The sequence below is a fragment of the Bos taurus genome, chromosome 17, assembly GCF_002263795.3.
Source record: "Bos taurus isolate L1 Dominette 01449 registration number 42190680 breed Hereford chromosome 17, ARS-UCD2.0, whole genome shotgun sequence".
In the NCBI taxonomy this organism is placed as follows: domain Eukaryota; kingdom Metazoa; phylum Chordata; class Mammalia; order Artiodactyla; family Bovidae; genus Bos; species Bos taurus.
In genome coordinates, this window is record NC_037344.1 from 46,463,555 (window position 1) to 46,489,376 (window position 25,822).

The following is a 25,822-nucleotide window of genomic DNA, read 5'->3' on the forward strand; positions in this document are numbered from 1 at the left end:
GCAGCAACAATTAGTGACAAATGCATTCAAAGATAATCAGTGCTGAAATTTTAGTGATGCTCTTTAACTTAGAAATATACAGTATGAAGTGTGCACATGTAGCTTTGTGTGCACATGTGCGTGTCCATGAGAATCACACAGGCCAATGCTGGTCCCCTAGACCCAGAGATTGGGAGTGGCAAACCCCAAATTTCATTCCTTGTGGGTGTTGGAACCTCCTGGCTGGGAGGCCTAGTCCTGCTTGTCACCCCAAGTCAGGAGAGCTGGCTCCAGAGCCTGGCTCTGTGACTCTGAGTTGTAAGACTATCAATAAATCGTTCAAACTTGGAGCCAGTTTTTTCCCTCTTGTTCTTGGGTAGATGATTTTATGGCTTTTTCCAACTGGAGCTTTGTATGATTTTATGTTTTAAGCAGGGCACCCCCCTTTTATGACAGCACTCTTCTTTAAAGCTCCAAACTTGAAACATCTCTGTCACGCCACAATCCTCTGCTACAGAGATGTGTGTGTTTGCAACCCTTGACTGGTACAGAGAAGCATCTTTTAAAATGATACCCCAAGGATGGGATGGGAACAGAAGGTTATTAAGAGCATGGAAAAACAAGTTAATCACCTCTGCTGTGTGAATGTGCTTCAGCATTCACGAATTTCAAAGCTCGGCAAAGGATCGTTCACTGGTTGTGGTTTTCTTCTGTTCTCGCTATAGCTTGGGAGTACAAACAAAGCTATTAAGTGATTTAGTAATTTGAAAGAGCTTTAACAAATCCATTTAGTTAAGTGAGGAGGACCCATATGTAAAGGCTTGGTTTCAGATTTCTGTTGGCTGGGAATCTTTCCATTAAAAGAAAATGCATCTCCAGGATGCTTAAGTATTAAAAGGGAGTGTATTGGCTCAGATAACTCGAAAGTCCAAAGATCAAGAAGACATCAGGCATGGTTTGATCCAGACCTAAACTTATCAACCAAGACTCTATGGCTTTTCATCCTTCTCTGTGCTCTCTTTGGGTTAAAGCTGGTTCCTCCTATAGTTACAAGATGATGTCTAATACCTCCCTCAGTCCTTGTGCCTCATCACTTAATTCCAGTAGGAAAGAGCATAACTTTTCCCAGTCTTAAAGTTTCCTGTGGACCAGCTCAGGTCCTAGGCTCACCTCTGCATCGTGACCATAGTCAGGGGAATGGAGTGTATTGATTGATTTCCTTTTTTCCTTTTTTTTTGGTTGCACCATGCAGCATGCAGGATCTTAGTTCCCCAACAAGGGATTGAACCCACACCCCCTGCAACCCTGCATTGGGAGCTCAGAGTTTTAACCACTGGGCCACCGGAGAAGTCCTTGATTGGTTTTCTTAGTCCATTCAGGCCACTATCACAGAACACAACGTGCTAGGTGACATGTGTACTCACTCACTTGGTTGTGTCCGACTCTTTGCGACCTCATGGACTGTAGCCCACCAGGATCTTCTGTCCATGGGGATTCTCCAGGCAAGAAAACTGGAGTGGGTTTCCATGCCCTCCTCCAAGGGATCTTCCCAACCCAGGGATGGAACCCAGGTCTCCTGCATTGCAGGCAGATTCTTTACCATCTGAGCCACCAGGGAAGCCCCTGATGACATGAACAACAGAAATTCATTTCTCACAGCTCTGGAGGCTGAGTTCAGGGTGCCAGCCAGCATTGTTGAGTCCTGTTGAGAGCTCTCTTCTGGGTTACTGGTGGCCATTTTCTCTTCGTGTCCTCACTGGCAGAGGGGTAGCTCTTCAGGGTCTCTTATATCGCTTTTGTAAGGGCCCTCATCTCATTCATGAAGGCCCCACCCTCATGACCTGATCACCTCCCAAAGGTCCCACATCCAAACACCATCACCGTGGGTGTTCGGGTTTCAACACATGAATACTGGGGAGACACATTTAGCCCCCAACATCACACAAAGCCAGTGCTGGAGAAGGGGAAACTCTACAGCATAGATGGAGTATAAGTCTTCATTCTGCTTTATTTTCTTACCTGGATAAAGAAGTCGGTTTTAGGAGTCTTGTTAAGCTTTCTGGGGGAAAAAAAAATAGCACTGCTTGTAGTCTGCCAGATTCCACAGTATAAATTCTGCAAATGTAGCTGATTTCAAGCTATCGTGTTTCAATATCAACTTTCCTGAGTACAGTAAGTCCCTTATGTACAGACCCTTTAAAAGTTGTGAACTTTCAAAGATGTGAATGTGCATGTCCAATCACACAGTTAGTTCCCGTGTCTGGTGTATGTTGTCACAGGCACGCATCCTCTCAAGTGGTTGTGCTTTGATATACTTTACTGTTTAGTACTGTATAGAATACAGTGGTTCAGCATCTATTTCAAGCCCAGATTGTCTAAAAGTAACTGTAAGAGCAGCAGTGATGTAGCTGGTACTGCTCTACTTTTCAAGGTACTGGAAGATTGAAAATATTTAATTTATTTTTTGTGTTTGCTTGTTTTTATGTATTATTTGCATGAAAAATACTATAAACCATTTACAGTACAGTACTGTATAGTCGATGTGTTAGTTGGGTACCTAGGCTAACTTTGTTGGACTTATGAACAAATTGAACTTACAAAAGTGCTCTTGGAATGGAACTCATTTGTATGTAGGGCACTTACTGTGTTTAATAATTGGAGAAGGTAGCCTCTGGCTTCAATACATTGTTGGGAGCATCTTTGTAACTTGCGGCTGGTTGTACTGGTTACCTTGCATGTTGGCAATACTCCCTGGGTTACTACAAATACCTGACATCAGGCAGAACTTGGATTTTCCTAAAGTGTGCTTTCCCTGGTATTTTGAACTTTTTCTTCCTAGAGGATGATTTCAGGAGAGGCACTGAAGCGATGTGATGATTTTGTCCTTAAAGGCTCGAGGGTTGGGGGTCTGTCCTGTGGTTTTTCTGATGTCATTTGCTGGCTGTGCTGACTCTGAAGGCTGCCTGTGATTAGAACCCTCTGGTTTTGAAACCTCTTCTAATAATTCCTGTGCATCACACCCAGCTGTTCGGTTTAGATCCAGGTGTGGTGTCCTCCACAAATTAATTTGTCCTTGATATTGAGGCTCCTTGAAATAGCAATACTTTTAATCTTTGCCATCCCATGAATATATATATTTTTAAAAGGTTAGTCTTCCTAGATGAGATAATGAATAAGCCACTGGTTGAGTCTGAATCAATATGCAATTGTATTTTAAATGCAGCATGCATCTCAGCGCTGAGTTTTACTGCACTTTTAACCAAGGTTACACTGGTCTGCCTTAATAGATTAAATGCTGAGGGGGCTGTGAAAGCTAATTTATCTGAGGCCACAATGGAGGAAAGCATAGGTCTCCTCATACCACCTCCTCTGTCTTCCAGTCTCATAGCAAGTATTGGTTTGAGCAAGTTTGAGGTCTTCAATGTTAATCCACCACCCCACTTCCTTCCCATTGTCTTAAAAGAGGAGGCAACAGACCCCAGGACCCCACAGTCTAGCTTTTCTGGCAGGGAGCGGTGGAGTCCTTAGTGAGGAGAGTCCTGTTCTCATAGAGTGGCTATAGACTCTAAAGCCTGCCTCAGGGCCTTTGCACATGCTGTGCCCTCTGCTGGGATTCTCTCTCTCTCTCTCCATGTCTCAGCATGGAGACTCCTTTTCATCACAGTATAGGGCAGACATCTCCCTAGAGAGGCCCACTCTGACCATACTCTCTAAAGGAACTCTCCCTTGGGAGAGTGGGGGGGCGGATAAATTAGTTTGGGATTAACAGACATACACTACTATATATAAAATAGATAAACAACAAGGACTTACTGTATAGCACAGGGACCTATCTCAATATTTTGTAATAACCTATACAGGAAAATAATGAAAAAGAATACATCTGAATTACTTTGCTGTATGCCTGGAAACTTATACAACATAGTACACCAACTGTACTTCAACTGAAAAAAGAAGGTAAAAAATACAGTTCCCTACTTAAACACCCCAGCCTTTGCTTTCATACTTTCTTACTCTATTTTCTCCTCATTTTCATGAGCTGAGATTGCCTTGTTTGCATGTTTGTGGTCTCTGTCTCTCCCACTGGAATGTGCACCCTTTGGGGCCAGGACCTTATCTTTCTCTCCCTCTTGTTCACCAACATACCTGTGCTGTGGGTGATCCATACATTTGAATGAATTAGTAAATGGATGAATGAAGAGCCTTGGTCCTCCATTTCCAGGAAGACTGACCCAAGAGAGCTTTCCTACCTCCACATGTATGGGATTTGGTTTCCTCATCTGTAAGATGGGGGACCTTCCCTCAGCCTATGGGATTTCTGTAGAAACCTGTGTTCTTCCCCCTCAGTTTGTTAAGTGTGATCAGCCAGAAGGCTTTCTCATCTGTATTTGTATCTGCATTTCGTGCCACCCCCCCAACCCCAACAGTCTCTCCTGTTGGTTTGTCTGTGCGACTGATCCCTTCCTGATGGAGATTATATGGTCCTCATGGAGGGGAGCTGATCCTAGCTCAGTCAGTAAAGAATCTGCCTGCAATGCAGGAGACCCGGGTTTTATTGCTGGGTCAGGAAGATCCCCTGGTGGAGGAAATGGCTACCCACTCCAGTATTCATTCTTGCCTGGAGAATCCCATGGACAGAGGAGACTGGCAGGCTACAGTCTATGGGGTCGCAAGAGTCAAACACGACTTAACGACTAAACCAACCAACTGTGGGGGGCACTGACATCAAGGAAATGCCAGTGTGGCCTGTGTGACCAGGGCCAGGACAAGCCCATGTGCCTTACACAGTGGAGGGCTCAGGCGGCGGCTTCTCTGTCATCTCAGAACAGAAGGTTGGCCTAGGATGGCAGGTGGAGGAGGGTTTCATTTTATTAAAAAAGTTTATGCAATTAAAAAAATATTTTGTCCGTGCTGCCCAGCTTGTGTGATCTCAGTTCCCTAATCAGGGATCAAACCCAGGCCATGACAGTGCCAAATCCTAACCACTAGGCCTCCAGGGAACTCAAATTTATACAATTTTTAAGGGTTACTTTCCATTTACATTTATTACAAAATATTTATATTCCCTGTGCTGTAAAATACATCCTTGTAGCCTGTCTTACGCCAAGAGTTTGTACCTCTCACTCCCACCCTGATATTGCCCCTTACTCCTCCCCACGGGTAATCATGAGTTTGTTTTCTATATCTTCTTTTTTTGTTGTTTTCACTGGTTTGTTGTATTTTAAATATTCTATATATAAGTGGTATCATGCAGTATTTGTCTTTCTCTGTTTGACTTATGTCACTTAGCATAATGCCCTACAAGTCCATCCATATTGTTGCAAATGGCAAGATTTTGTTCTTTTTTATGGCAGAGTATTGTTCCATTGTACGTATGTACCACATCTTCTTTATCCATTCATCTGCTGATGGACAGTTAGGTTGCTTCCATGCCTTGCCTACTGTAAATAATGCTGCTATGAACATTAGGGTATGTGTATCTTTTCATATTGAACTTCTTGGTATTTTTTTTTTTTTGGATATATACCAAGGAGTGGAATTTCTGGGTCATATAGTAGTATATTTTTAGGTTTTTGAGAAGCCTCCTTACTGTTTTCCACAGTGGCTGTACCAATTTAAATTCCCATCAACAGTATACAAGTACATTTCCTTTTCTCACATCTTCACCAACATTTGATATTTGTGCTCTTTTTGATGATAGCCATTCTAATAGGTGTGAGGTGATATCTCATTAGGGCTTTGATTTGCATTTCCTTGATGATTACTGAAGGAAAGTTACAGGGCTCAAAATAGCCTGGGGTTAAAACACCCCTCTGGATTCTCTCCACCATTCTATACAAAACAAAGAACTCTCTCACCCGAAGGAAAAAAATGGACATTAAGGTTGATTATGCCCGGCTCCCAGCCGGTCCCAGCCTCTGGCGGATGTCTGGAATTCCTTGCCCCAGCCGTTTAAGAGATAACTAACCTGAACAACCTTGGAGAAGAACAGGCCCCTTAAGACAGTAGATTTCCACATATATGCCTATATATATACTTACTCTTTTCTTGGGTTGGTGCAGCAGCTCACTAATCTGACTGCGGCCCCTTCTCGCCTCATTAAAGGTGATCTATTCCTGTAAAGTGCTGGTCTTGTTCTTTTCTGAACCTCGCCTTCTCTAACTCCCTTACCTTACAATTAGTGATGTTGAACATCTTTTCATGTGCCTGTTGGCTGTCTATATTTCCTCTTTGGAAAACTGTCTATTCAGTTCTTCTGCCCATTTCTAAATCAGGTTAATTTTTTAGATGTTGAATCATATGACCTGTTTATATATGTTGGATGTTAATCCTTTATTGATCATGTCATTAGCAAATGTTTTCCCCATTCATTTTGTTTATACTTTTCTTTGCTGTGCCAATGCTTTTAAGTTTAATTAGATCACATCTGTTTATTTTTGCTTTTATTTCCTTTACTTTAGGAGATGGGTCCAAAAATATTGCTACAATTTATGTCAAAGAATGTTCTTCTTATGTTTTCCTCTAGGAGTTGAACGGTATATGGTCTTACATTTAGGCCTTTAATCCATTTTGAGATTATCTTTGTATATAAAATACATTAGGTCTTGAATCCATTTTAAGTATATTTTGGTGTTAAAGAATGTTCAAATTTCCTTCTTTTACAAGTCAGTTCAGTTCAGTTGAGTCGCTCAGTCGTCTCTGACTCTTTGTGACCCCATGAATCGCAGCACGCCAGGCCTCCCTGTCTATCACCAACTCCTGGAGTTCACTCAGACTCACGTCCATCCAGTCAGTGATGCCATCCAGCCATCTCATCCTCTGTCGTCCCCTTCTCCTCCTGCCCCCAATCCCTCCCAGCATCAGAGTCTTTTCCAATGAGTCAACTCTTCACATGAGGTGGCCAAAGTACTGGAGTTTCAGCTTTAGCATCATTCCTTCCAAAGAAATCCCAGGGCTGATCTCCTTTAGGATGGACTGGTTGGATCTCCTTGCAGTCCAAGGGACTCTCAAGGGTCTTCTCCAACACCACAGTTCAAAAGCATCAATTCTTCGGCACTCAGCTTTCTTCACAGTCCAACTCTCACATCCATACATGACCACTGGAAAAACCATAGCCTTGACTAGATGGACCTTTGTTGGCAAAGTAATGTCTCTGCTTTTGAATATGCTATCTAGGTTGGTCATAACTTTTCTTCCAAGGAGTAAGCGTCTTTTAATTTCATGGCTGCAGTCACCATCTGCAATGATTTTGGAGCCCAAAAAAATAAAGTCTGAGACTGTTTCCACTGTTTCCCCATCTATTTCCCATAAAGTGATGGGACCAGATGCCATGATCTTCGTTTTCTGAATGTTGAGCTGTAAGCCAACTTTTTCACTCTCCACTTTCACTTTCATCAAGAGGCTTTTTAGTTCCTCTTCACTTTCTGCCATAAGGGTTGTGTCATCTGCATGTCTGAGGTTATTGATATTTCTCCCAGCAATCTTGATTCCAGCTTTTGCTGCTTCCAGCCCAGTGTTTCTCATGATGTACTCTGCATATAAGTTAAATAAGCAGGGTGACAATATACAGCCTTGACGTACTCCTTTTCCTATTTGGAACCAGTCTGCTTTTCCATGTCCAGTTCTAACTGTTGCTTCCTGACTTGCATATAGGTTTCTCAAGAGGCAGGTCAGGTGGTCTGGTATTCCCATCTCTATCAGAATTTTCCACAGTTTATAGAGATCCACACAGTCAAAGGCTTTGGCATAGTCAATAAAGCAGAAATAGATGGTTTTCTGGAATTCTCTTGCTTTTTCGATGATCCAGCGGTTTTATCTCTGGTTCCTCTGCCTTTTCTAAAACCAGCTTGAACGTCTGGAAGTTCACGATTCATATATTGCTGAAGCCTGGCTTGGAGAATTTTGAGCATTACTTTACTAGCGTGTGAGATGAGTGCAATTGTGTGGTAGCTTGAGCATTCTTTGGCATTGCCTTTCTTTGGTATTGGAATGCAAACTAACCTTTTCCAGTCCTGTGGCCACTGCTGAGCTTTCCAAATTTGCTGGCATATTGAGTGCAGCACTTTCACGGCATCATCTTTCAAGATTTAAAATAGCTCAACTGGAATTCCATCACCTCCACTAGCTTTGTTCGTAGTGATACTTTCTAAGGCCCACTTGACTTCACATTCCAAGATGTCTGGCTCTAGGTGAGTGATCATACCATCGTGATTATCTTGGTTGTGAAGCTCTTTTTTGTATAGTTCTGTGTATTCTTGCCACCTCTCCTTAATATCTTCTGCTTCTGTTAGGTCCATACCATTTCTGTCCTTCATCGAGGCCATCTTTGCATGAAATGTTCCCTTGGTATCTCTAATTTTTTTTTATAAGTAGCTATCCAGTTTTCCAAGCACCATTTATGAAGAGACTGTCTTTTTGCCATTCTATATTTTGCCTTCTTTGTTGTAGATTAATTGACCACAGGTGTGTGGGTTTTGGAGAAGGAAATGGCAACCCACTCCAGTATTCATGCCTGGAAAATCCCACGGACCGAGGAGCCTGGTGGGCTACAGTCCATGGGTTCGCAAAGAGTCGGACAAGACTGAGCAACTTCTGTGTGTGTGTGTGTGTGTTTATTTCTAGGCTTTCTATCCTATTCCATTGATTTCTGTGTCTGTTTTTGCACCAGTACCATGCTGTTTTGATGACTGTAGCTTTGTAGTATAGTCTAAACTCAGGGAGCCTGATTCCTACAGCTCTGTTGTTCTTTCTCAAGACTGTTTTGGTTCTTTGGGTCTTTTGTATTTCCATACAAATTTTAAAAGGGAAAGGCCATCAGCCAGTCCACAAGTCATTATTCCCAGGGTAGCTGTTAGAAGTGGAGGATCAGGGGTTTGGAGAGTTGGGAATTTCAAATGGATCCAAGACTCTCAGGTGAGGAGAAAATCTGTACAGTCATTTTGTGGAGATGAGCTGAAAGACTTCGTTTCCTACCAATCCCTCAGTCCCAGTGAAAAGCAGTATTGTGTGGTGGTTATAGCACATGCTCAGTTAAGAGGGACTATCTGGTGTAAAGTCTGGTGTTCTCTGCCTTGCTGTGTGATCCTGAATAAGTAGCTTGGTTTTCTTATCCAAGAAATAAATATAATGATATGACTTGATTCATAAACCTGTTGCTATATGGATCAAATGAATTGAATAAGGCCTAGCGTTTGGAAGGGGATAATAAATATTAGTTGATGTTGGTTGTGAAAATAACATGTTATTATTTTAACTGGGACAGCCTGGCTTCTAAGACTAGGCTCAGAGACCCAGGTAGAGCAAGGGACCTCCTTGAAGTTTGAGCTACCCTTTGGGACATCTCTTTCAATCAGTCCTTAAAAAATTTTTTTTAATCTTTTTTTCCCCACTTTTATTAAGTATAATTGGCATATATACAACTTTAAGGTATATTTTATATGCATCATGAAGTGATTATCACATTATGTTTAGTGAACATCCATCATCTTATATAGATACAAAACTAAAGAAATAGATAACATTTTTTCTTGTGATTGTAATTTAAAATTCGCTCTCATAACAACTTTCATATATAACTTACAGCAGTGTTAATTATATTTATCATTTTGTGCATTATATCTCTAGTACTTATTTATCTTTCTTGTGATTCAATATTTTACAGATTGTATTCCGTTTAAAGTTATTAAAATATTGATTATATTCCTTGTGCTGTATAATATATCCTTGTAGCTTATTTATTTTATACATAGTAGTTTGTATCCCTTAGTCCCCTACCCCTGTCTTGCTCCTTCCCCACCAGTAACCACTGATCTGTTCTCTTTATATCTGTGAGTCTGTTTCTTTTACATCGTATTCAATCAGTGTTTTATTTTATTTGACCACAGCATGCGGCCTGTGAGAATCTTAGTTCCCTGACCAGGGATTGAACCTGGGTCCCTGGCAGTGGAAGCATGGCGTCCTAACCACTGGACCAGCAAGGAATTCCTTTATTTTTATTTTGCTTAAAATTTTTTTATTGTGGTAAGAACACTTAATATGAGATATACCCTCTTAACAAAATTTTAAGTGCATAATACATCATTGTTAACTACAAGCATGACATTGTACAGCAGGTTTCTAGAACTTATTCATCTTAGATGACGAAAACAAAACAGAGAATCCAGAAATAAAGCCACATAAATACAGTCAACTGGTTGACTGGGGCACCAAGGCTATGTAACAAACGGTGCTGGGAAAACTGGACATCCACATGCAAAAGAATGAAATTGTACTCTTAACTTAGATCGTACACCCAAAGCAACTCAAAATGGATAAAGATTTAACTGCAAGACCTGGAACTGTAAAACTCCTGGAAGAAAACAGAAGGGGAAAGCTTCATGGTGGTGGCTTGGCAATGATTTCTTGGATATGACAGCAGTAGACCTTATATTCCCACTCTGTCCCCAGGCCCCTGTGCCAGTGCAAAGAGTTTTCAGGCATGGAGGGCAGGGGGCTGCAGAGTGCCATGGTCAGACATGACTTTGACCCAGGCTTCTGCTATTTGCAATTTGTATGACGTTTTCTCATACAACTTTTCTCATCTGTACAATGTTGCTGTTGTTATTTAATTGCTCAGTCATGTCCAACTCTTTTGTGACCCCATGGACTGTAGTCTGCCAGGCTCCTCTGTTCCTGGGATTTTTCAGGCAAGAATACTGGAGTGGGTTGCCATTCCTTCACCAGGGTATCTTCCTGACCCAGGGATTGAACCCCATGTCTCTTGCTTGGAAGGCGGATTCTTTACCACTAAGCCACCTGGGAAGCCCCCATCTGTACATTGGGGGTAAGTATTACCAGACATGTACTTGTGCTGATCAGTGCTTGCTGCCCCTGCTCAGAATCCAGGGGCCCAGGTCTGGTGCAGCCAGGCTCAGTGCCCCCTCTCGGTGCTGACCGCGTCCTGTAGTGCTCCTGGAACATTCTCAGCTATGTACCTACACGGGGAAGTTGAGGGACCCTCAATGTGCTGACTCATTTTCCGGGGCTCACCCAGCAGGGTCACCTCCTTAATTCCCCATGATGCCAGGACCAACATAGACACAGTCTGTTTTTCTGTTTTAAACTCCCGTTAATTCTTAGGCACTAACGAGGGCCTCTCAGCCCAGGAGGCTGATTAGAAGGGAAGAATTGAGTGGGACAATTAGGACGCAGAAGAAGGGAAGGACGGCGGGAGTCCTAATCCCCAAACAAGCTAGTGTGAGATCAGGCTTAACGTCAAATACGTCATCCGTCAAACAGTCATCCTCCGGCCACTTGGAGGCCAGTCCCCTGAGGTTCAGGTCAGGTGGCCTGATGTGGGTAATCACTTAGTTCTCTCCCTTAATGGCAAACAACAGACTAGGGATGAGGACTCTTGCACTTGGGTAATCTTGTAATTATGGTGTTGCATCTTTAAATGGCTCAGGGTAAACAGGATGCTGGAATTACGAAAGGTGTATAATAAATGTTTAAATTGATGATGACACCGAGGTTGCTCTAGGTGCTAGGAGGTCTCCGTCTTGACATGATTTAGCTTTATTACGGGTAGGTCTCTCTTATCTTTGGTTTAGAACATTCCTAGCAGTTTTCTAGTATTAAAGTTGTTAATTTAACATTTCCAAAAGCCCAGGGAATAAAGTTAGCTATTTCTCACATTCAGAAAAGAGAAGGCTTTTTTCTTTGAAAATATCGGAAGTTGAGAGTCATTATGATCTTGGAGGAGGAGCAGTGAGCAGTCCTGAAGAGAGATCTTAGCTCTCTGCCCAGGGACTGGACCTGTGTAGCTCAAGTGGTAAAGAATCTGCCTGCGATGCAGGAGACGTGGGAGACGTGGGTTCAATCCCTGGGTGGGGAAGATCCCTGGAGGAGGAAATGGCAGCCAACTCCAGTATTCTTGCCTGGGAAATCCCATGGACAGAGGAGCCTGCTGGGCTACAGTTCATGGAGTTGCAAAGAGTAGGACACAACTGGGAAAGGATTCACCTGGTTCACAAGCCTGGACGGAAATCAGGAGTCCTAACCTCCAGTCCAGCAGGGGCTAGAGATTAGAAGCAAAGTGACCCTGCCTCTTTTCCCGATTTGAAAGCAAGAATATTTAAGGAGGCAAAATTATAAAAACAGCTATGAATTTATTACTAGAGACACAGCACAAGTGAGCGAGTATGCAGAGAAGCAGTTTATTCTTTTGAGACAGAGGCAAGGCAGAGATGCACACCCAGAGAGGAATGAGGGTGTCCTGAATGAGGAGCGAAGTAAAGAGGTGATGTAAACCTCTTCTATAGGACAGTCCTTCCAGGGCTTTGTTTACCTTTGACCAATTATCTCCTCTTTCCACACCTGACTGGTCCTGGGATCCTCTCCAAGATGCATGCCCAACTTTTTTGCCGAGATGGATCCCATCACAGAGGCCTATGGATGCATGTCCACACTTGTTATTGGATAGGACCCCCTTCCTTTTTGACCCCCAAGAAGCATGTGCTTTCTGCACATATGCAGACAGGGAAGTCCTCCTTGACCTCAGGAGTGAGCGCCTTGTCTGTCTACTTCAGCAGAGCTCAGCTTCTGCCACTAGCTTTGTCCTTGGAGTGTCTGGGTGAGAACAAAGCTTCAGTTTTACTCCACTTGACAAACGCCAGCTGTCCAGTCCAGGAGCCCATGTATCTCCTACCTCGATTACCCTTTCCCCCTCAGTCTATACTGGCCATCTGACCTATGGGGCTGCCCATCATGGGGCAGAGGTGAAGCCGAGTGTGGTCCATGCAGCCAGACTCCCAAGTGAGTTCAAATCCCGACTTTTCACCTCCCGAGCTGTTTGACTCACGGGGTGACTAACTTCTCTGTGCCTCCGATTCTTCCCTGTACCAGGCACACAGAACCACATTCCTGACCTCAGGGAATTCCAAGATTCCATAGGACACTTTACTTAGAACAGTGCTTAGTATGTAAGAGCAATCGCACTGGTAGCTGCTGTTATTGACACCAATAATTAACATTAAAAGAGAAAATCAGATTTCTGAAATAAGTTTTTGGTTTTTTTTTTTTAAATAACCATACACTGAGCTTCAGTTTGAAAATAAAGAAGTGATTGGGCTGAAGAAAAGCCTCATCTGTGACAGACGGTTGGACACACACAACTATTTCAGGGCTTCTAGCAAGAGCAAAGTTAATTTTCATGTAAGATGATTAAGCAGATGAAACAATTCTTGTGCAGTAAATGTGACTAAATACAGGTGTTGCCTCTCATACCTGAGCTCAGGTACACACCATCCTCTGCAGTGGCCCCTTTTGCTTGCTCTCAGAGCCTTTAAACATTTTTTTGCTGTCAAATGTATTTTAAAGAAGTCAAGAGGAGAGAAATAGCCTATTGTATTTGCAATTTTTCTTCCTTCATTACTGATGTTCCAAGGCTCCTTCTGGTATCATTTCTCATTTGTCTAAAGAACTTCCTGAAGCAATTATTTAGAGCAGATTGCTGACAATGAATCCCCCCTGGTTTTCCTTCATCTGAGAATAATTTTTAACAATGACTGGAATTTTATTTTTTATTTATTTGTTTATTTTTGGCTATGTTGGGTCTTCATTGCTGCATGTGAGCTTTCTTTAGTTGCAGAGTGTTGGGCACTCTCTAATTTCGGTTCATGGGCTTCTCACTGCGGTGGCTTCTCTTGTTCTGGAGCATTGCTCTAGGTGCATGGGCTGTAGTAGTTGGAGCATGCGGGCTCAGTAGCTGTGACTGGCTGGCTCTAGGGTGTGCAGGCTTCAGTACCTCAGAGTCTTTATATTTGAGCAGCGTGGATGCTTCCAAATGGTGGGTCTTTTGCCATCTTCCTTTTGGCTGAAATGGCTACAGTGAGGAGTGACACGGTGAGGAATCCACCGTGTGGGTTTGCAAGCGCAGGGGAGCCTCCTGCGAGCTGCAGAAACAGTGTGTATCTGAGGGTAGAGTTAATTATTCAAACCAATGAGGACCAACGAGAAAGTGAGCGAGGCAGCCAGCGGGCCAAGCGGGCCAGATCACAGATGCTGGATGCTGAGGCGCCCCTTGCACACCATCCTTGATGGAGTGGTCCATGTGTCTGCAGCTCTCTAGAATTATTTTATTGACTTACATCTCTGGAAAATGTAGCAGCCGGACTGCTTTTCCTGGGGGAGGTTTTTATCTTGGCTTTCAATTTTCACTAGTTAATGTACTGTCATTCACAACCAAGCAGAAACTCAAGAAATGGAATCTTTTATTCAACAGATAGTCACAGAGCCCTTTCCATGAGGCAGGTGCCATTCTGAGGACTGGGGACACGACAGGGTCATTCCAAAGCCTTGCTGTCGGGGAGAACATCCCCCTCGGATGCAGTCAACCTGGTGAAGAGGAAAAAATCCACTCATCCAGAAAGTGTAGATGCTTGTTGTGTACAAAAGAACAGCAATTAAAGGGGTGGGATGCTTTTGGGGTCAATGAAGAAATCAGTAGACTTGCTAAAAAAAGATCAATTTTAGGTTGACAGAAATGATGATCAGAAAGTAGAGAATTCCTATGGACCTTCGCTCCTCCCTACCCACAGTTTTCCCTATTACCTGTATCTTGCATTAGTGGATACTTCTGTCACAATTGATGTGCCCATGTTAATACATTATTATTATTTTTTATGGTCATTAGCTCACTAAATTTTATTTTTTATTGACATATAGTGATTTACAATGTTGTGTTGATTACTGCTATACAGAAAAATGATTCAGATATATATATATATATATGTATGTATGTATTCCTTTTTTATATTCTTTTCCATTATGGTTTATCCCAGGATATTGAATAGAGTTCCCTGTTCTATACAGTAGGACCTCCTTGTTTATCCACTGATACATTAACTACAGTCCAGAGTTTACATGACAGTTCACTCTTCTTTTTTGACAGTTTACTGTTGATGTTGTACATTCTGTGAGTTTGGACAAATGTCTATGACATGTATCCACAATTATGGTCTCATACAGAGTGGTTTTACTGCCTTAAACATTCCCTGGGCTCTGCCTATTTATTCCTCCCTCCTTTCCCATGCCCTGACAACCACTGATCTTGATTTTCACCATAGTTTTTCCCTTTCCAGAATGTCATAGAGTTAGAATCATACAGTGAGTAGCCTTTTCAGATTTTTTTTCACTTACTAATATGCATTTAAGGTTCTTCTACCTCTTTTTGTAGCTTAATAGCTCATTTCATTTTTGCTGTTGCTGTTAAGTCACTAAGTCTTTGCGACCCCGTGGACTGCAGCATGCCAGCCTCCCCATTCTCCACCATCTCCTGTAGTTGGCTCAAATTCATGTCCGTTGAGTCAGTGATGCTATCTAACCATCTCATCCTCTGTTACCCACTTTCTCCCTTTGCCTTCAATCTTTTCCAGCATCAGGGTATTTTCCAGTGAGTTGGCTCTTCATATCAGGTGGCCAAAGTATTGGAGCTTCAGCTTCAGCATTAGTCCTTCCAAGGAATATTCAGCATTGATTTCCTTTAGGATTGACTGGTTTGATCTCCTTGCAGTCCAAGGAACTCTCAAGAGTCTTCTGCAGCACCACAGCTCAAAAGCATCAGTTCTTCAGTGCTCAGCTTTCTTTATGGTCCAACTCTTAAATCCGTACATGACTAATGGAAAAACCATAGCTTTGACTATATGGACCTTTGTCAGCAAAGTGATGTCTCTGTTTTTTAATATACTGTTTAGGTTTGTCATAGCTTTCCTTCCAAGGAGCAAGCGTCTTTTAATTTCATATCAGTGTTGAATAATAACCCATTGTTGAGATGGACCACAGTTTGTTTATCCACCGAATACTGAAGGATATATTAGTTGCTTAGTTTAAGCAGATCCCAACAATGGAGATTCCAAAACAGGGCAGCTTTCCTATGTACTAATCTAGGAAGACCCTGGAGAAATCAGGCAGACAGAACATTGGGGGATGTCTATGTTTTGGATATAAATTGAGTAACTGACAAGTTATTCACCAAATGACATCTTGTAGCAAATAGACATTGGTGATGTCATCATACCAAGAAAGTTGGGGGTAGGTCTCAGGAATCTTTGTAATCCACAGTCACTAAATTTGCATGTTGCAAAACCTGATTTTCTCAACTATTTATCCAGTGCTCAAAACACTGACGAAATTCACCAAATAACTTTAAGAAAATCTTTAACATTTTATTACTGGAGTATAATTGCTTTATAATGTTGTGTTTCTACTGTACAACGAAGTGAATCATCTATATGTTTACATATGTCCTCTCCTTATTGAACCTCCCTCCCACTTTAAGAATCTTAATAACCAAAGTCACTAGAGCTGGTATGGTACAGGGTACTAGTAATTTGGACAGTCTTTCTTCCTGTTTTCATAAGCTGTACACTAAGAGATCCAAGTGTAGGTCAGAAGGTTTCTGGATGAATGACAAATTTAAAAAATACAGAAATAGCTAAAGGATATTTACACCAAGCTTCTATAGCTCCATCTTATTCTGTTATTCATTAGAGTTGCTTCTGATCAAGTCCTAGGAATCTTTTTCTCCCGGCAAACAGCACAGGGAATACATTAACAAACCCGTCATCTTCATTAATTTCAGAATTCCTTCTATGTGGCCCAAATCTTCTGTTCTAATTATGCTGCTCTTACTGTATTATACTACTTCCATTTTAATGAGACTGCTTCTTGAACTCAGTAATTTTGTAACTAATTACACCAAAATATTGTGCTTTCTTCAGTGTAATCTGCTATTTTATTCATTTGTTCTTTTCGTTCTTCTGTTCAACACATGGTTATTGTGCGTTTACTGTAATCCTGGCACCAGTCTCAGGGGACACAGTGGGGAATGAGATGATAAGAGGCCTGGCATTTTAATGGGGCCACAGAAGACTAACATTTTTAAATGGTGATGGAGGAGGGTAGATGCTGTGTGCTTTAGACTGGATGCCTTAGACGGCTTCAATGGGGAGGTGATGTCTGAACCAAGACCTGAAGACAGGAAGGGAATAGGGTGGGTAAAAATAGGAAGATTCAGTTCAGCAAAACGTCTCGGGGGCAGAAATACAGTGGCTATGGAGTATGGAATCTTTTATTTATGCCACTACAAACACTTCTCTGGTTTCTGTTTTTCTGTTTCCTGCTCCATTGGTCTGGGTCTTGGAGTGAGGACGAGGCGGGGCAGAGTATTGCTGACTTTCTTCAGACACAGAGTATGCATGGGAGATAAACGTCTGTCATTTGAAGCCACTGACATTTGAGGGCTACTTGTTACTTCAGCATAACTGAGCCCATCCTGACTGATACACATTTCAAGGCCACACTGAAGCTGAAAACTTCATTCATTTGGTATTTCAATATATGTTTATGTAGCTTCTTTGGATGGACACTATGGGTGGCTTAGAATAACACAGAGAATATCGTAGGCATGGTCTTATCCTCATAGGGCTTACGGTCAGTTGGGAACAGAGGTCAGTAGGGGACAGAGGCCAGCTGGGGCAGGGGCCTGCTTGGGTTGCGGGTTTTCTACGGCAGTCAGCAGCAGCCTGTCCAGGAGGTGTAGAGAAGGTGGACTGTTGGTTAATGTGGAGCGGGGTCTTGCCAGGCTGATAGAGAACAGTGGGGGAAAAGCTTAGGATACAGTGACAGGAGGATAGTTTAAAGGGCAAAGTCCAAACTACATGGGTAAAGAAATGAATAGAGGAACAGACTTGTTGCAGGGTGGGACAGAGGAGAGAGAGGAGGGTGGGGAGTAGTAGGGCTTCATGTGGCTGAAACAAGGAAATCAGATGAAATGCAGGCTTTAAATCCTCAGGAAAAAATGACCAAGAAGCAGGGCTTCCCTGGTGGCTCAGATGGTAAAGAATCTGCCTGTAATATAGGAGACTTGGGTTTAATTCCTGAGTCAGGAAGATCCCCTTGGGGAAGGGAATGGCTACCCGCTCCAGTATTCTGGCTTGGAGAATGCTATGGACAGAGGAGCCTGGCTGGTTACAGTCCATGGGGTCGCAAAGAGTCAGACATGACTAGCAACTAACGCACTAGGAACAGTAGCAGGAATGAGAATAAAGCCACTACACCATTAGTTACGGTTCTTTGGGAACCCAGGAGTGGTTCATGTTGTCATATGACTGGGGTCTTCTCAGCTCTAAACATCAGACCATTCTCTGGATGCTATGACTTAATTAATGCTGTTATTTCCGGGTGTTGGAGCTCTCACTGCTATTGAGAGAATGCATGCAAAGCATTTCACAGTGCAAAACCTTTGATAGAGACGAACTCTTTCTCCTCTGACTTCATCACCCCTTCAGTTTATCTTGTCAATTCCCAAACATTTGCACCTTCTCTCTCTCTCTCCAAAGGTACACTCCTCTTGCAAGAGAACAGAGATGCTCCTCTCCTAAGAATCAGACTCCCACGTGGAGTTCCCTCTCGGTCTTTCATCTCATGGAGGATGTATTTGGGGTGGGGTGATTTGGAGGGGAGGAGAGTGATGGAGGAAGAGAAGGTGGTGTCCTGTAACACGATTCGTCGTCAAAACACACGTTTCGCCTGTGGCTGTGAAAGCCGTGTTCTTTTTATCTGCGTGACTCATTATGACAGATATGCCATGTGCCGAACAGTTCCCATTTGGAGATTGAATTACCATCCTATTCAGCTGACACAAAGCAGTTCCTGGCCGGCTCGGGCAGTCCATGAATAAGTAAATAGTCTTCCAGCTTGGTGCCGAGCATAAACATCGGAGGAGGCTTGGAGAGGCTGGCATCCACAGGGGATAGGAAGCTGGTGTTGCCTGGGGGCGTGGGCCCCAGGCTAGTCCATCTGATCCACTAGGGCACTGATCCCCAGCATCTTGTAAGTACCTGCTTTGTGGATGGGGAAGGGTCTGCTGGATTAATGAGATGTGGTTTAGACACAGAGGCAGGAAATTCACCCTCCTGGACTGGGCTGGCTCAGGACTGGAGAACTGCCTTCATGCGCTGAGACCCGGGAGAGGAATCTGCAGCTTCTGAGTAGCTTCTGAGTCTCTGATCATTCCCGGTTTCAAAGCCTTTGGGTCTTATTTGTGGCTTCAATTGTTGTTGCTACCCTCTGCACTTTGCTTCCCAATCTGTTCTCAGGCCAGCGTCAGGGTCGCAAGGATCCTCTGCACTCAGGGTCAGTTCACTGGGCAAATTGTGAGCAGGACACTTGGAATACACTGTGCCTCAGTACAGAAGGCAGCGGTTTAACTTGCTGCCGTGTGGAGCAGTTCTTATTTATTCACTCAACCTGACTCTCCCAGGAAATCTCTGCTCTGTTTGAAACCGTTTGGTTTTGCTTATTTGAGCATCACATAATGGGTGTTACAAACAGCACATACTTAGAGTTGCAGTGTCTTCAGTGGGCGTTTTTACCTTTGTTTTGTATTCAGTTTGGGAGCAGCACTTGCCAGTTCTTTAAGCCCAGTTCGTGAGACTGGGTTGAACACCGTGAAGGTTTCAGGTAATGAATATAATAAGAGAATGGATGTTATTGTAGTATTTTTATGTTGTGTGTGTGTATATATATATATATATATCCATTAAAATAATTTGTGTAAAATATCAAGAAGATAGTGCTGGCTGTAAGACCAGTGGATTCTTGTGTGTGTGTGTGTGTGTGTGTGTGTGTGTGTGTGTGTATCCTATGTGTTTTATTTATTTAGTTTTTACTTTATATCAGAGTATAGTTGACTTACAGTGTTGTGTTAGTTCCAAGTATACAGCAAAGTGATTTAGCTATGTATATATGTATATCTATTCCTTTTCTTATTCTTTTCCCATATAGGTTATTATTACTACTGAGACTTCCCTGTGCTAGACAATAGGTCCCTGATGATTATTTTATATATAGTGTGTATATGTTAGCCCCACATTCCTAATTTACCTCTCACCCACCTTTCTCCTTCAGAAACTGTAAGTTTGTTTTCTAAGAAGGTCAGTGGATTCTGTTCTGTTTTTTTTTTTCTATTTATTCTGGTAGTCAAGAGATAGATGAAATGAGTGGAGTGTGTTCTGAACATTAAGTAGCTAGAACTGGATTTTCTCTCATGGCAGAAGGATTTATTCTGCACTCTGTGATGAACATGTTTATAGGGCAAAGCAGGTGGGCAGTGTTTTCAGTTGCTTGGCATTTGGTAGCAGCAGTAAATTGTGCATTAATAAATCATTGCTTTTCTTTCCCTATCTGCTCCAGCAGCTCTGTTAATTAAAACTTTGTATGAAGTGATAGTTGAGCTGTACATCCAATTTTACTTCAGACTCATTAGACTTGGTTATGCACATCCCCTCAAAGGCATTATCTTGCTGGACCACTTTTGAATTAATAATAATCACACTTCACATAGAAGCATATAGAGGAGGTTTTCGTGCTTTGTAATCATTAACAAGCTCTCCAGTCAGCCTGGTGAGATGGAGAGACATTACAGCCACTTAGCCCCTATTAGGAGTGGGCCGGGGAAAAGGGGCAGGGGGCAGAAAGGTATCGAGGATGCAAGAAGACCCCAGAGCCCAGAGAGATTAAGGAAGAGAAGAGGTAAATTTACTTAACACACAGTTGTTGTTTAGTTGCTAAGTCATTCCGATTCTTTGCAACCGCATGGACCATAAGTCCACCAGGCTCCTCTGTCCATGGGATTTCCCAGGCAAAAATGCTGGAGTGGGTTGCCATTCCCTTCTCCAGGGTATCTTCCTGAGCCAGGGATCAAGCCCGCATTTCCTTCACTGGCAGGCAGATTCTTTACCTACTTGATCTTGATCTACTTGGGAAGCCCAGTTTGCTAAATGCATCGAGAGGCTAGGAATTATTGTCCTATTTTTTTTTTCTCTTTTGTAGAATTAGGAAGTATTTGCACAGCATGCAAGTTAACAGAGTTTCCTGTATTCTTTTTTTTTAATGTCATCTTTAACCATTCCCTAAGAGAGACATTCCAGGAAGTGGATTGTTGGAAGGCTTTGGTGGGTTTGTGTTCAGAGGGGTTGGTCAATACAGATGCAGTGCTTCTGTGATGGGATTCTCACTGGCGGTCTCTGTACTTTGATTCACTTTTTACTTGGCCCATTTGATTGTCTGTCGAGACCACCCTGTGTTCTCATGACTTAGTGATTGGTTTTGGAGCAAGATCCTGACAGCTTAGTGGATATCTGTGGGGCTAGTCAGTGATGGGCTCACTCCCATGGCAGGGAACTGAACATTTTGTCTTGAAAGCTCCAAATATCCCCATATGGAGGTATTTGCCCTTGAATGGATTGGTTTTTTTTTTTTTTTTTTACCAAAATGATATTTCCAATCTCCTGCCTGGTTTAAGGGTGGTTGAGGAAGTGCCCAGCTACTCAGATCATGCTCATCATTTCCGCAGACAGCCTCTGTTAATTTCTCGTTTTTCAATATAGCGCTCCACTGCTGTGAGCTCTGCCTGCCTCTGTGTCCTGAGCTCTGCTGTCAACCCCTTCCAGGAAATAAACCTCCGATCTCCGGTCTAGACATTTTCCCCTTACATCTCCTTTGCACGTCATTCTAAATCTTATTAAAGTCTGGCTTGAATGCAAATGACACAAGCATGTCCTGGCCTCCCCTGTCAGAATCTGGTCCTGGAGGGACCCAGTCTTATTGATGTGTGGGTCTGACAACCGCCAGGAACTCCATAGGTACTCAGAAGGGGGTTGCTATATTGAAATAAACTGAATTTTGGTCATGAGAGGGGCTGGGACCGGGAACCCTTTGCTGCAGGGCTGCAATGCTTGCACCTGGACACTCCTCTCCTGGAGCAACAAAATACAAAGAAACTGTATGTGACTACAAATAACTGCGCATGCCCCATTGGGGCAAATTCTGAACAAAGGATACAAAAAGACCAAAACACCCAACTGACACCCCTAAAGAGCCTGAGGCAAAAGCAGGCTCCTGGGCATGCCCCCTGCAGTAACACCTGCAAAAGCAGGGGCAAAAACCTAAGCCATCCCTCCAGCCTGAGCCCCGGACACGATTCCTACCCTCACCCTAAATAAGGGACCAGCTGGCCCCCCACCTCGGGGAGTGAGCAAGCAAGGGAACCTGGTGTTTGTTTTTGCTCCATCCTGCTACAGCAGAGGCCACTAATAAAGCCTTGCCTGAATTTCTTGTCTGGCTTCTGATCCGTTTCTGTTGATCGGGGAAGAGCAAGAACCCTGGTCAGTATTGGTCATATGAATTTTCAATTCCAAATTCCAGGCTAAAGCCCAACTTTATGTTAGTTCTTCTCTTGTCCACGCTGCTTCCTTTGAACCCGAGGCACTCTGGAGCCTTTGAATGACACCTGAGATAATTCAGTACATCATCTTATTCTGTGATTCTAAGAAGTTTACAGACACTTCATTAACAAAATAAGAGGGAAGTAAAATAACTTCTGTTTTTTTTCATGATTGTTTATGTCAACCTGAAGGTATACTGAAATAGGGGAATTTCTGTTTTTAAGTATATAAGAGCAAGATGGGAATTCTCCCAAGAGTTTGCAACATGCAGCATACTCGTTGGCTTTATATATTGATTTTTATTCATTAATTTGACCTACAGTGACACCTCTTATCATCCATGGGCATCAGTCATGTTGATATAATTAAGGACATGTATAGAGCAGGTCTGGATGATGACTTGGGTCTCTGTTCTGTCCCTCTTGCCATCAGCTGGTGGCATGTCACAGTTATACAAAAAGGGATAATTAACCCTGCACACAATTTCTCATGTCACATTCGGGGACTTGGAATTCTACTCAAAGAGTCGTGAAAGCCTAGTGTTGGGGTGTGTGCATATTTTTGCATTGTTCCACACCAGAATGTTTGGGTGATGGGAAGGGAAAGTGTCAAGCTGGGAAGATCATGAGTTAAGCCTCAGCCGTGTCACTTACTTAAGCCCCCAGGGCTATAAACTAGAAAATGACAACATGTTCTCTGACTTTGCCTGCATTGTGGGCACAGAGGAAGGTGAAAGAGGCAGAAAAGCCAACTTACAAGCCATTCTTTGTCATAGAAGATGATACACTTCTTCCTACAGTTTAGAAGGGACCCTTCAGACTAGAAGCCTGTGAGTCTAGAAGACCCATTTGATCAGACCCAAGCTTTGGAAGATTCACTTGGCAATTTCTCGCTTTGTGTCCTGAGACCAGGAACCCGGCAGTGGAGCTTTGTGCTGAGTTGTCCTTACTTCCACTGGAGGCTTTACTCCCTGTCTCATTCAGGGCTGTGTCCAGTCTCTTATTTAAGGATCTATTCAAGACATGTTTATCAAGGTTTATCAAGGACTTGTTTATCAAGGACTTGCCTGGTGGTCTAGTGGTTAATAATCCTCCTTCCAGTGCAGGGGGATGTGGGTTTGATCCCTGGTCTGGGAAGTAAGATCCCACATGCCTCGGAGCAGCTAAGCCCATAGGCTGCAGCTGCGGAGCCTGCACACCATGACTAGAAGGAAACCCAGGCCCTGCAATGAAGACCCAAGTGCCGCAACTAAGACCTAATGCAGCCAGACAAGTAAGTATTTTTTGAAAGGCCACCTGTATGTCAGTTAGTTGAGGAGGTCAGAACTGTGACCAAAACAAGTGTCTGTGCCCTTGTGGAGACAGCAGTGTCATGGGGGATGGCAGTGCAAAGGTCCTGGGGCAAGAAGCAACTTGATGCATGAGGTGTGTTTTTGTGGACACAGATGGGGAAATGGTGGAGACAGGCAGCTCATTTAGGACCTTATAGGTTGTGTTGTGATAAAGATTTTAAGTTTTTTTAAAAAATTATATATTTATTTGGCTGCATTGGGTTTTAGTTTCACCACACGAGAAAGAAGCACTGACATATATACACTATGATGTATAAAATAGCTAGCTAGTGGGAAGCCGCTGTATAACACAGGGAGCCCAGCCTGATGCTCTGTGACAACCTAGAGGGTGGGATGCGGGGAGGATAGGGAGGCTCAACAGGGAGGGGATATATGAATATAGATAAAATTATGGCTGATTCGCATTGTTGTGTGGCAGAAACCAACACAATTCTGAGTATAACGCAGAAGGTGAACCAGCCGGGGCTTGGCTTTGGGGGTTGCTTTTGATAGAAATGGGAAGATCCCCTGGAGAAGGAAATGACAACCTGCTCCAGTATTCTTGCCTGGGAGATCCAATGGACAGAGAAGCCTGGTGGGCCACAGTCCATGGGGTTGCAAAAGAGTTGGACACAACTGAGTGACTGAGCATACATTATACTTGATAGAAATAAATGGATCAGAATCTTTTATTCCAGTAAACATTATGGTTGGGAGTTAATGGTGCTGATCGAGGTGGTGCTGGGCATGGTCAGGTGGAGGTGATGACACTGATGGTATTGATGATCATGATGGTGACGGTATTGTTGATGGTGCTGGTGATGGTGGGAATGGACCCAGCCAGTTTGTGTTTGTTAGAAATTCACACCCGATCCTGTGATTTCTATATTCTGTGTTCATTTCCTCTGGCAGGAGACATAAAGAGTCTACGTGAAACTCAGCTGTTTCAGATATAGGATATACACTTGGTAACCATCCATTTCCCATCACTCTAGAGCCCCAAACTCCCATCATTTAATTAGTAAAGGCAGGGTTCTTGAAGATGGGAGGATGCCTGGACAATATTCCAAACCCTTTATCTTTCATTGTAATCAATCTGAGAGTATCTGTTTCTTCAATGGATATCATTTATAAGAAGAGGCATTGGTCTACAATGCCCTCGACAGACACATTTTGTCATTAGGGACACTTTCCTAGAGGATGTGTCTCAATTGAGTGAGGCGGGTTATTATTTGTGGGTAATTTTTTTGAGTTCATTGATTTTCTGTATCCTGGGGGACCCAGAAGTTACAGAGTTCTCTTAGGGGTAGCAGGCAGGTTATTTTGGGATCTTATTACTTGATGCTTTTTAACTTTGGTCATTCAGGGGTTGAAAGCTGCAGAGCAGAGTGATGTGCATGTGTGTGAAGCTTTCCTATATTTGGAATGGGCTGATCTTTTTTTTCCTGATAGATTGTTGGCTGCTTGGAATTGCAGATGCATCATTACGTTATTGCATTTAAATTTAGCTCTTGTTCTCACTTTGGAAGGGAATGGAATGTTTGAATTATTTCACCGTGAAGGGAAAGCAATTAGAAAAATAGATCCTCGTGACTTATCGAAATAGGAGGTCTAAGCAGCGAGTTTCAAAGGGGGCTGCGTATTTGACTCAGAGGAGGAGGCTCTTGTGGATACCTTCAATGTGGAGCAAATTAAAATGTCCTTAAACACACCTTGATGATCACTAAGGTTTAAGCTCTTTGAGGGCAGCATATGTATCAGCCTGTCATGATCATTATTTTCAATAGGATTGTATCCATTCTTTTAAATAGGGGCCAGGGCCCCTCTGTGTAAATAAAACATGAAAATGTTTATTCCTAGACCCAAGATAGAGAAATTATGTCATCAACAACACTTTCACAGAGGCTGTGAATATATGGATACGTGGAAACATCTTAAACATCTTTATCAGATTTCAAGGTCAAGAGATGCTTCTAGAAGTCACATTTTACAGAGGTGTGTAAAGTTAAAAGTCTCCTGTATAACTTTCACATCCTTGATCCCCGTCAATTACTATTGATTACTATTAACAATTCAGAGGTTAAAGTGTCTGCCTGCAATGCGGGAGACCAGGGTTCGATCTCTGGATCGGGAAGATCCCCTGGAGAAGGAAATGGCAACCCACTCCAGTATTCTTGCCTGGAGAATCTCATGGAGAAGCCTGGTGGGCTACAGTCCACGGGGTCGCAAAGAGTCGGACACGACTGAG

At 42.9% G+C, this 25,822-nt stretch overlaps 1 protein-coding gene and 1 non-coding gene across 10 annotated transcripts in view; one reads left to right on the plus strand and one right to left on the minus strand.

The window, feature by feature from the left end:
- The window catches only part of RIMBP2 (RIMS binding protein 2), a 325,528-nt gene that overhangs the window by 72,832 nt on the left and 226,874 nt on the right, over positions 1-25,822 (plus strand). The window contains exon 1 of one of the 9 annotated variants that reach the window (XM_024977662.2): positions 2,398-18,849. The exons of the other annotated variants lie outside the window; for them this stretch is intronic. The gene's annotated coding sequence lies outside the window, so the exon portion shown is untranslated. Of the gene's footprint in view, positions 1-2,397; positions 18,850-25,822 lie in introns of those variants that run through there. 9 annotated transcript variants of the gene reach the window in all.
- Positions 9,887-9,959, minus strand: TRNAL-CAA (transfer RNA leucine (anticodon CAA)). Its single transcript has one exon. It is a non-coding gene; the product is annotated as a tRNA-Leu (tRNA).